Here is a 12,426-nt window from a genome sequence, read left to right as displayed (position 1 = left end):
CCTCTCTCCATCTCCTTCTAGCTTTGCTCCAAAATAGGCATTCAGTGAACTTTTGCTGTTTTAGTGTTTCCAAGGCACTGCAGCAATGAGAAAATGGCTGTCTTTCTGGAGCCTGATTTAATCCAGGGAAGTCACTGAGATTTAGCATTCTGGCCAGAGCTGATCAACCCCCACCCCCCTAATCCTCTTCTGGCGGTGCTCAACAAATTGAAAAAAAAAAGAAAGAAAGAAAGAAAAAAAGACAAAGGAAATATGAACACTTCACCTAGCATTTGTTTGGACAAATTTTCACCAATCAAGTAAAGTTTCTTTCACTGTCATAGCAACGAACTGAGCTGTTCATTCCTTCACGCTGCTCCTCCTTTGTAAGGCATTGACCACCTACATTTTAGAGCAGGGTTTCAGTGAAATGCCCTCAACATGACCTGGTCATTTTCAAAAACCCATGTAGCATGGGTCACTCTCAGCTGGAAGTGCATGGCTGAGCCCAGCCAGGAATTCTCTCCGACTTGATCAGCCCCACCTAAATAAATGGGGTCAAGAAAAGCGAGATGGTGAGAAGATGTGCCGTGTTGTTAAATGGGAAAGGGCCTCGGAGGGATGGGCCAGATCTGGGAGGACTCACAGGAAGTGGCAAACACGTGAGGGGGGGCAGCCACAGGGGAATTCCTGTGCATTTGGCATAAAATGTAGATCATGCAAGGAGCACCTGTCATTTCTGAAGCAGCAGCATCTGGAGGGCTTTCTGGGACTGTTTGGTAGCTTTGTTAAGAAAGTGGTCTCTTCCTTGTGAAAACTAATCCTGCCAGTGGAACAGTGGGCAGACCTTGGAGTAAAAGGTGGGTGAACCCTCTCTATTCCGAGGTTCTGCCTTCTCTGGGAAAGTGGCACCAACAGGTTGAGACAGGAAACGATCTTAGCATAATGTTAGAACGCATAAAATTCTCCCCTTTCCTCAATCCTCCCACCCTGTTCCCCACCCCAATCCAGTTCCTCTGGTCCGATTGTTTTAAGGACTCCTCAGTCTGTGCCATGGCTGCCAAAATCTGTTTCTAGCCATGGAAACAGCTGTAAAATGAAATTCATTAAATTCATTTTATGGCAAGACAAGAAAAATTTAAACAAAAAATCTTCGCTGCCCTTTGGCCTCCTTTCTCCTCCCACTGTGCATTGTATATCTGTATTATGCATGGCCCAAACCTTCCCCATCGACAGAAATACCTGCTCAACCATAAGAGCGATGTTCTCCTAGCACCAATAAGACAATTCCTTAAAGATAACAGTCCTTCATGGTGCTTAGATGTGGATTATGTAAATTGTCAATAATCCGTCATTATACGTCAATAATACAGCCCTCTGTCTCAGAAAAGTTATATAACTGTGGCTTGACTTCTAACGGGCAGAACAATTCTCAGAACTTTCTGAGATGATTTTCCTGGGTTGTAACCCTCAAATTTGACTCAAATAAAAATTTCCTTTTCTTTCTTAGATCAACTGATTCATTTTTTGTCGACACAACTATCATTTTACATCATTTTGTCTAATAACATGGATTCCCTTCCTCCCCTACCCCGTCCCCTTCTTCTCCCTCCCCTGTATACCTAACAAGAGGGGAAGTTCTATTTGTCAACCCTTCTGTAGGACCCTACTCCTAATGCACAGATTTACTCATTTTTTCCTACTAATGGAAGCTCAGATGCAGGAAAATGATGGGATAACCTGCCCTGTGTCTGCCATCCTGTCCCTACCAGTCACATGTAGTCCATGGCAGGGGGACTGATGAGGCAGACTACCTGGAATGTGTTTGCCTGGGAGAGCCGAGAGCCTCCTGGGAAAGAGCAAGTACCCTAATGAGGCCCAGAGTTTGGCCCGATCCCTGCCCCCTCAGTGTGGGTAGGGCAGAGACAATTCTAAATACGTACTTGCATGCAGTTTTTCAAGATTTTCCTCTGGTCTATGGCACGTGAACTTGCCCTGGAGCTCCGAGTAGCCATGCACAGTAACTGTAAAGTTACTCCCCAGAAAGTTTGGTGAAACAGGGGCAGCACCAGGGCTCCATGGGAGAGGCCCACACAGCGGGGAGGAGAGGACTGACTCCGGCAAAGCTACCGCACGGCTTCGGCCACCCGGTGCTTTTTCTTGGTTGTTCAGCCCAGCTTTCAGGAAGCACATCAGGTTGGCATAGCAGCCTCCGCCAGGTGGGATTCTTAGGGTGCCAGTGACTACAGCATTAGAGGGAGGCCACTTCCCTTAGGGGCGAAGTAGGGTTGCCACATTCAGCAAATAGAAAGACAGGACACCCAGTTAAATTTGAATTGCAGATAAACCACAAATGCTTTTTGAGGATTTATATAATCTCAACTATTGCACGGGATTATACGAATACTAAAACATTATTCATTGTTTATCTGCAATTCAGATTTAACCGGGTACCCTGAGTTTTATCTGGCAACCCTGGAATTGGCACAGAACTTTGGGAACGCTGGGAGAAACTGTACCTTAGGTGTGGACAAAGCATCCTTGACCATGGCTAGTGATAGCAGAGGTGAGAACACCTTGTGTACCTTCCCCGCAATGGAATCCAGCTGCCCGGCCACAGACAGCTCCCAAAGGGCTATAAGTAGCAAAGGAGGAAAAGGGTACATGCCGCATGTTGGCTGAGTGACTTCATTTATTTAGGTTGTACGACCGATCAGATCCTATGACCTATGAAAGAACAAAAGCCTTCCAAGTCCTAGAAGGCACTAGACATGGCAATAAATGAAATGTGTAAAGTATTGCCAGTGCTGTGATGGAAGTCTACGGTGGGGAGTAAAGAAGGAAATAGCTCTCTCAAAGTGGGGGATGGGCAAGTAGGGCAGGCTTCAGAGGAGAGGTCAACCCTGATCCGTATTGAAGCAGGAGCAGGAATACTCCAGGCAAGTGAGGAAGGGTAGGAGGGAGCATTGCTAGGGTTCCAGAGTGTGTGGGAGAGAGAGGAGGGTTGGTCTGTAGCACATTCCATGCAGAGGAAGCTGTGTGAGAAAATAGAAGGAGGTGTGGAAGAGAATGGAGTGTTTGGGAAACTGCAAACAATTCCACGTGGCAGGATCACTGAATTTCAAGGGGTGGGGTTACGTGGGGCGAAATCAGCCAGGAGAAGTAAGCAGAACCGCATCCTTGAGGGCCATACACATTTACTGCTGGAATCTGTTGTTCTGGCGTTTACGGCCAGACATGAAGCCTCGGCACCCTACTCCCTTCCCAGCACTCTGCCTGTTCACTGGCCTTTTGCATCCCTCACAGCCTTATGCTGAAAATTCAGGATCCCCTGCCCACCTCGGGCTCATCAATCCAGCCCCCCTCCCTCCATCAACTCTTCACTCTCCCAGGGCCACGCTGGGCCTGGCCTCGTCCTCTGGCTTAAGCTCTGGAGCTCTGCTGAGCAATGTTCCTGGGCTCCCCAACCCACACGCAGGTAGATTTTCCCACCACGTCTTCCGCTTTTTGGTTCTGTTCACTTATCTGATGTCTCAGGAGCCCTTTCTGCTCTTGCCTCTCTCCTCTGCTCCCAAGCATCTTCTTCCCTTGGATTCTGTCCATATATAGCCTCTGGGCTTTCTTCTTCCTCCTCAGACTACTTCCCCTTGGTGTTCTTTAGATTCTGTCCTCACTCTTTCCTCCTTTCTATCTTTGGGCGATTTCTCTCATTCTCATGGTTCCAATTGCTATCTTTCAGTTGATGAGTATTAAAAATCTCTATCTCCTGTGCCACATTATATCCTAAATTTCAGGCAGCATAACCACCTGTTTACTCCACCTCTCCCTCTTAATGCCTTCTAAACACCTCAAACTCCACATGCCGAAACTGCCCTGATTATTTTTTTAACAGCTTTTGTGAAGTACCGTTTTTCTTGTTGTTGGTTTTTTTTTTTTGTGGGCCTCTCACTGTTGTGGCCTCTCCCGTTGCGGAGCACAGGCTCCAGACGCGCAGGCCCAGCGGCCATGGCTCACGGGCCTAGCCGCTCCACGACACATGGGATCTTCCCGGACCAGGGCACGAACCCGTGTCCCCCGCATTGGCAGGCGGACTCTCAACCACTGCGCCACCAGGGAATCCCAGTACCGTTTTTATACCAGAAAAGTATCTCGTGGTAAGTGTACAGTTCAATGGTTTTTAATAAATTTGCGACGTTGGGAAACCATCACCACCATCCAATTTTACATTTCCATCACCCCCCAGAGGTTCATCTTTACCCATTGACAAGTCCCCATCCCCAGGCTTGGGCAACCAATAATCTAAGTTTCTGTCTCTCATTTTAGTGGAATCACATAACATGTGATCTTCTGAGCCTGATTTCTTTGACTTATCCTGTTTTTGAGGGTCATCCACATTGCAGCATGTATCAGTACTTTGTTCCTTTTTATTGCCAAATCCTAGTCCGCTGTATGGATACACTATGTTTTGTTTATCCATTCACTAATTCACAGACATTTAGAATTTCCCACTTTTTGGCTATTACGAATAGTGCTTGTATGAACATTGGTGTGAAAGTCTTTATGTGGTCTTGCTGGGTTGTGAGGTAAATCTATATTTAACTTTTAAAGAAACTGCTAAACTGTTCTCCAATGACTTTGTGATTTATTTCAATCAAGGGCTTTAGCATCCATCCAGTGAATGCTCCAGAACCTTGGAAGTCCTTCTTTACTCCTGCTTCCCCATCTCCCCACATCCCATTACTTACCAAGCCCAGGCAATTCTACCTCCTGGATATCTCTAGATCCATGTCATTCCATCCTCACCCTCGCTGTGACTATCCTCACTCTTCTCTCTGCCTATCCCACCTTCTCCAATCCATTGATTTATTTTTTAAAAAGTTTGTGAAACATTTGATATGCACAAAACAATAGATGAAGACATGAACAATTTAGGGGGCATGATAATGAAGGAAAAACCTTGCTGGCCTACCAACCACCTTAAGACCTGACTGTTGCCAACACTGTGGAAGTGCCCTGTGGGCTTCGGTGCACCCAATTCTTCTTCAATGACTCCTGATTGTTCTTAGAATACAGTCCAAACACATTATTTTAGCTTTAACAAGCTCTTTGTAAGCTTTGAAATACTTTCCCAGGAACCTCTCACCACTCTACCCCCATTCCTTCTTATCCTTCAGGTTCTACCCATTGAAGTCACCCTCCCTGCCCTCCCTTGGACATGTAACGTATCACCAAACACTGGGTATTTCTCTTATCATAGCTCCCATCACTTTGTACTCACAGTTGCTCATTTGTCTGTTTTTCCCATTACACACAGATCTGAGAGGGCAGAGGCTTGATCTATCTCACCAGTGTATCTCCCGTGCTTAGCACGGTGCTTGCACATGGTGCAAGTGCTAGAAAGCATTTTCTGAGTGCTTAATGGAAACAGACTCTTATACACTCAAATAAATAGGTCTGCTAGGTATTTGAAGGTCAGGAGAAATCTCTAGGCTAGAGATATTGATCTGGGAGAATGAAATCACGTAAGCTAAAGTTAAAAGCAGACAGATGACACCCCCAGGGAGAGGGTGAAGGGCGCAGTGGGATATCACAGAAGACGAGAACTGGTGGAGCGGAGCAAAGGAGGAACAGGCAGCGGGAGGACCTGAGGCAACAGGTAACCTGGGGGAGGAGTGGGGGTGGGCGGAGGGTGGTCTCTACGAGATGCGAGAGGTCACAGCTTCTGAGAGGTCAAGGAGGATGAGAAGCGACCAAAGTACATCGGGTCTGGGAATGGGAATCGCTGGAGACCTGTCAGAGTCGTGAAGGCACTAAAGCCAGGATGCTAAGGGTTGAGGAGTGATGTACAGAAGGAAAGGACATGTTTCGTGTGAGTGTGGAGAAGGGGGACATTCGAGGAGCTTGGGAGGCACGCAGATCTGAAGGAGGGCTCTGACTTTTAGGATAGCGGTGAGTTAAGGTTTCATTCAAATGTTTTGGAGCATTTTCTCTGTGCCAGACCCTGTGCTGGGCTGAGCAGATTTTCAGCGTATGGGAAAGATCCAACAGCGTGCATAGGCGGAATCGCTGGATTTACAGGGTCCGACGAGCTGGCACGTGGCTCCAGAAAGGAGACTCAAGGAAGGAAGGTGAGGGTGGCTGTTGAGCTCCTGCGGTCTGCTTCGAAATTCCGTGAGCTTTTTAGCCTAGCGTGTGTCCTTCCTTCGATTTTTGAGAGGCAGATGGCTAAGGCTTCCCCATGTGTCCATCTCTCTTGGAGGAGGGCGAGGAAGCAGGCGGGGAGTTGAACTCCTTAAGGTCTCCTTTTCCTCGGATTTGGCCACAGTAGGTAACTTCTATTCTCATACCTGCCTCATCCCGCGCCGTTCCTGATCTTCGTGCATTCACACCTGTGAGGCAGGAAAGTCTTTCCCAGGGTGGTGGAATTTTTCCTTTTCTGTCTGATGGGAGGTTCACGAAGTTTGAGGGCTTGGAAATCACCCAGGAAAATGGCCTTACAGGAACGGAGGGAGAATTTCTAGGTTTAGGATGCTACGAGTTTTAACAGGTTTCTGCCAGAAGAGGGAGCCCCAGGGCTGAGCGAGAAAGCACAGACGGCTGGGGTTTAAAATCATGGGGATGGGGTCTTTGTTTCTGGTATTGTTTTCAGCAGTCCACAGGGGTTTATGGGTTAAGATAAAAGAAGATGAAAGAAGGAAGGAGGGAGGAAGACAGACTCGCAATACACCGACATACACACAGAAACAGTTACACACACACAAATCACATAATCCCCCCTCCCTCACTCCTCCCTACACGCACTCACAATTTCTGCTTTAGTCCAGTGATTCCTAAAACTTGCTGTGCAATTGAATAATCTGGGGGAACTAAGGGCAGATCCTTAAGCCCCACCAAGGCCTGTTGAATCAGAACCATCAAGGGTGGGACCCAGCAATCTGTATTTTTGCACAGCTCCCCAGGTGATTCTGAAGTAACTTTTAGGTAGACAGACTGGGAAACTCTTCTGGGTAATTAGGTAAATACTTTAAATATAGCTTGTTTGAGACTGAATTTAATGGCTCCAGCCATCAACATGTTGAGTGGTAAGTGGAATGTAATCCATGAATGTTGTTATAACTGAGCCATTTCCTCTCTTTCTTCTTTTCTTTCTTTCTTCTTCCCTCCCTCCCTCTTTCTTTCTTTCTTTTTCTTTCTTTCTCTCCTTCCTTCCTTCCTTCCTTCCTTTCTTTCTTCCTTCCTTCCTTTCTTTCTTTCTTTCCTTCTTTCTTTCTTTCTTTTTTGTATTTATTAATATAATACATGAGAGGCGCTACAAAGTCACATGATATCAAAAGGCTTATGATGATAACAGCAATCCTTGTTTATCCCTTCCCCATGCCCTAATCCCATTCAGAGGCAACCACGTTTTAAAATCTTCTTTCTTTCCTCTGGGAATTAACTGCATATTTAAAAACATTTACTGCTATTTCTTGATTTTGCAGTTTTAGAGATTATGTACTGATTTTCCACTATGGAATATTAGGACTTTTCCTTTTTTTTTTTTAAACAGCACACACAGATACTCATTCCCTTCCTTCTAGATTCCTAACACTATTAAATTACAATTTTAATTAAATCAATAGTCAGTGTTCATATTATTATGACGGATTTTTTGCAGCTCAGCAATATAATGTATTATGATTGCATTTCTTTTCTTCTATTCCCCACCCCCGACCCGGGAGTCAATAATCACCTCATTTTTGTTTGTTTGCTTACTCAGTTGTCATGTTCTCCAAATCCTCCAGTAAGGGCAATACAACTCAAATAAAGTGGTCAAATTAATTGGACAAGCTCTCTATTTTTTCCCTTGGAGACATCCATCTGGGAGCCCCATTCTTCCTGTTCCAATCTGGACTAGGAGCCTGATAGGCTGGTAGATGGGACCTCCCTTTGCCATCCACCTGGCAACCCCGACTTTTTCTTGGTTTATTTCTTCATGATGGTAGGGAACTTTTTTTGAGACCTTGGATGCAGGAGTGCTATTTTACATTGAACATCTTTACATGGGCTTTAGTCCATCAGACCCTGGCCACATACAGCCCAGCGTGTCAGCCCTGCCTGCTTGTCCTTACTTTACCCTCTCCCTGATTCATTGTTTGGCTGGGTAAGGATTTCAAGATTGGAGATTATCTTCTTCTGGAATTGGAAGACATTGCTGCATTGCCTTTCGGTTTCTAGCTTCCAGTATTGATACTGAGAAGTTCAATTTCTGTCTGGACTCCTGATCCTTGTTTTTTTGTTTGCGGTACGCGGGCCTCTCACTGCTGTGGCCTCTCCCATTGCGGAGCACAGGCTCCAGACGCGCAGGCTCAGCGTCCATGGCTCACGGGCCCAGCCGCTCCGCGGCATGCGGGATCCTCCCAGACCGGGTCACAAACCCGTGTCCCCTGCATCGGCAGGCGGACTCTCAACCACTGCGCCACCAGGGAAGCCCTGGAATTCTTATTAGAAGATGTCAGAGCTCCTGGATGGATCCTGTAAGTTTCTTATTGTTTTTGTCCTATTTTTCATCTCTTAACCTATCTGTCCTACTTTCTGGGAGATTTTGTCAATTTTATCTTCCAGTATTTCTTTTTAATTTTTAAATTTCTAGCTGTATTTTTATTTTAAAAAGCTCCTTTCTGTTCTCCACTATTTTTAGAAACACTGACTTCCTGATCTTCATTGATGTATACACTGCCTTCCTTTATCTCTGGGGGGGATATTGACGTTGCCAGGGCTGTTGTTAATGATTTCTTCTGCTCCCTGAATTACCTACGTTGGGGTCTCCATCGGCAATATCAGGGGCTTTCATTTTATGCTTGGTGATCTTTGGAGTCAATTCCTTGGCTGTTGGAAGCTTTGTGTGTAAGGGCAGGGCTTGTCAACTACGGGAATGCACTGCAGGATAACCCAGAGGGAAGTCGGCAGTATCATTGGGGGACCCCCAAATATCAGTGTCTGTAATCATTTTTTCTTTAGTTGTATACTTTGTACAAGGAGGAATGCTTCATTCTTCTGCCTGGGGTGGGCTGGAATAAGGAGAATGCAGAGGGCTGTGCGTGTTCTGGGATCTGAGTCAGGATAGGGGCTGAGGAGTCTCATCTTTCAGGATGGCGTCTTCCTCTAACCCTCTGTTTCTAGCTCCCTGCCTAAGCCCACCCTTTGCTGTGCCTGATGTCCCTGAGCCTGGCATCTCTTTGGCCGATTTCTCCAGAAAATAAACTTTCCTTCTTCTTGGAGGGAAAGAAAGGGGATTCGGAGCATCTCTTCCTATTTTTGCTCCCATCTCTCCCTCTGAATTGAGGTTTCTGGTGGCCTGATCCCTGGGACTCTCCTGGGCTCTGTGGCTTCTTCTTGGCCTCCATGGGCTGTTGGGCTTCAGCAGTCTCCAGTTTGCTCAGTCACTTATCCCTCGTCCATCCACTTTCCATCTTCTGAAAGGGTATTGGCATTTCTCATCTGTTGTTGTCTCCATCCTGGTCCTCTGTCCTTGTGATTTATAGCATGCACATTCTTCTACTGTACTGTGATCAGTGCATTTTTTAAGGGAGCAGAAATGAATGTTTGTTCAACCGGCACGTATAACCCTAGAGAGTGCTTTTGAGCAGGCTGTCAGGTTTGAAAGGAGAAGAAGCCTATAGTAGTGCCATTTTCTATTCCTCCCAAGATATCCAAAATTCAAGAGTGTGGGAGTGAGACTTTTTATTAAATCATTTACGTGGAAGAAAAGGAGGGGAAATCTTTCATTTGTTCATTCATCCATTTCCCCCAAATGTTTATTGAGCACTAATAAATGTCCAAAACTGTGCTTGGTGCCAGGAATGTATTGTAGAAGCTGATCAATATCTGATGCTTTCCTTCAAGGAGATTCTAGTTAACTATAAGGAGGGTAGGTAAGTAAGTCAAAGCTCACAGTAGTGTAATACTAATGTGCATAGGGTGCTAACGGAGTACAGAGTAGGGCAGCCAAGTCATCCCAGGGCAGTGGGAAAGCCTTCAGGGAGGAGGTGACCCTGGGGCTAAGTTTTGAAGAAATAAGTACAAGTTATGGAGATGAAGAAATTGGGGGAAGGCCATGCCAAGCAGAGGGAGCTATATGTGTTTAGGTAAGGAGTCTAGAAATAGCTTGATACCTCAGAGCGACCTCAAGTAGTTTGAAGTGGCTGGAGCAGGGGTCCATGTTGGGGAATGGCCTGAGTAAGAATGCAACAGCCGCTGAACTGTAAATATTCACGTTAGTCCACGGCACGATGCTGGGCCTACTAACGAAAGATGCAGAAATAATAATATCTTATTCTCTCCGTGAATTTGAGCAAATTAAAAAAAAATATTACTTGTAAAAGGAGGATACTATGCGATTATATAAAGAGGTAAGATATGTAAAATGCTGGATCAATGGTAGGAATGTAAAATATTCTGGCTCTTTCATGACAAATCTGTCTTGAATCCTTCTACTCTCCAGTTTCCTAACAGTTACAAAACAGATCTAGAAAAGCTTAACTATTAGGAAAATCTTTTCCCATTTTCCATTTCTGCCAAGTAAGGATTAGTTGAGCATCTTTAACTGAATATTTTATTTTATTTAATCAGGAGTTGCCGTGTTTATGTGTCCTTGGGTATCTGGGGCTCTTTTGTATAAAGTTTCTTGCAAGGCGCCTGGGTGGGACCCAGATAATTGAGTTCCAGTCTCCCTTCCTCCACTGACATATATGTGACCTTGGGCAAGACCCTGCCCCTGTCTTGGCTTCAATTCCCTCACCTGGCAAACAAGGGGAATTAGATTACCTTTAAGATTTGTTCCAGCTCAGAAATTGGATGCATGGAGCTTTTTAGCTGTACTGAAATCAGCATCAAGAAAGAGCTAGGATTTTTGGATTTTATTTTCATATCATACATAAGAGGGAAAGGCAATTCCTTCCAAATTTTGGCAAGCAAGCAGAAGTGAGATTCTTCTATCTCTCCTTACCTCTCCCGCCTTCCTTTCCGCTTCCGTCTGTGATGCACTCACAGAAAACCCAAAGGAAAATACTGGCACTAAAAGAAAAATAAACACTTCAGGTGTGTCCCTTTGAATTGGTAAGCTCTGTTGGAAAAGTTGCGGGAGCAGGACTCTTCAAAACCAAGTGTTGTGAAAACACACCATCATGGTCTACAGGCATTTTCCAAAGTGTGAGTTTAACTATTTTAATTCCCCCAAGTGACTGGATCAGTAAACTGCAACCTTCTGGATGGTACTAGCTATCGATGGCAAGGGAACGTTTGGGCAAATGGGGGTGTAGAGCGTGGGGAATGCTATTTCTTGCTCCTGTTAGGTTTCCTCTAATGGACCTGAAACCAGGGGCTTTGAAATCTGATTAGACCCTTCTAAGGCTCAGAATGTCAGTATCCTAAGCAGCAGTCTGGGCTGGGATTAAGGAATAGATGAACAGCACAGGAAGAATTTTGAATGACAACTACAGGCCTCCCTTGGTCCTTTGAATAAGACTCCTTGAGATAAAACATGCCTTCTTCAAAGCTCTAGATCTCAATATTAAAAATATGAAACTAGCTGATGATTGGATGCAAAAGGCAGATATCTGCACTCTTAGCAGTTCCCAAGTTACAGCATAGTGTTTGTGCTCTGTCATTACTTTAAAGCCGCTTTATAAAAATGCTTAAGACCTGCAATCTTTGTATGATTTCAAAAGAACATGCAGACATTTTTGAAACTATTTTTGCAATTTTTGGTTTCAACTTAACTTTCTGTCCCAAAATGATCAGAATGTACTCAGTGCCAGTAACAGACATCTGGTTCCATCTGTGTTTTATCACATCTTCCCTCCTACAGAATGCAAAGCTCATCGGGCATTTCTTTTTGTTTCTTGTTTTGACCAGCATTTGACATTGAAATCTCTTTCAGCCCAGCCCTCCGGTTTATTCCAAATAGATGCATTATTTCAATAGCGGTTTTTTGAGGACCTACGATGGACTAGGCCCTGACACAAATGGTGATGCTATTACATATTATTGTGATTTAAAAAAGTCTTACCTTGGGGTTTCAACCAGATTTGACTTCTTTTTATTGATCTCCTTTTTTCTTTTGCTTCTTTTCTCCCTCCTCCTCTGCCTTCCCTTCTGTTTCATCTCTCTCTTCCTCTGCGGTTTCCCACTCTTTGGGGAGGGGCAGGGTTTCCTGCTCAGAAGGTGGTTGGTTTCTGGGAGGAGTCAGAAGATCTGATTCGGGACTGGAACCAGCTGGTCTGCCACCTGATACAAGAAGGTGAAGGAAGGGCCAAGGAAGAAAGCCCTCATGCTAGGACTGAGCTTGCAGCCAGGAGGCACTGGGAGATGAGCCCAGTTCAGGGCTCCCCAAAGAATAGAGGGCCCCTGCAGCAGCCCACGGTGGGAATGCTTGGAAGTGGTCCTGGTTGCCCTGGAGACTTGTCC

At 45.3% G+C, this 12,426-nt stretch overlaps 1 protein-coding gene across 2 annotated transcripts in view; it reads right to left on the bottom strand.

The window, feature by feature from the left end:
- HSD11B1 (hydroxysteroid 11-beta dehydrogenase 1) overlaps positions 1–12,106 on the bottom strand; it is a 44,881-nt gene extending 32,775 nt beyond the window's left edge. Inside the window, exons 1-2 of one of the 2 annotated variants that reach the window (XM_060142115.1) lie at positions 12,029–12,046; positions 10,967–11,034 (exon numbers count right to left, since the gene is read on the bottom strand). The gene's annotated coding sequence lies outside the window, so the exon portion shown is untranslated. Of the gene's footprint in view, positions 1–10,966; positions 11,035–12,028 lie in introns of both variants that reach the window. The other variant, XM_060142116.1, reaches the window with a different exon arrangement.
- Positions 12,107–12,426: the final 320 nt, after the last annotated feature.

Source organism: Lagenorhynchus albirostris, chromosome 2 (genome assembly GCF_949774975.1).
Source record: "Lagenorhynchus albirostris chromosome 2, mLagAlb1.1, whole genome shotgun sequence".
NCBI classification, from domain to species: Eukaryota; Metazoa; Chordata; class Mammalia; order Artiodactyla; family Delphinidae; genus Lagenorhynchus; species Lagenorhynchus albirostris.
The sequence above is the reverse complement of the archived record's forward strand: the minus strand, read 5'-3'. Positions and strand labels throughout refer to the sequence as shown.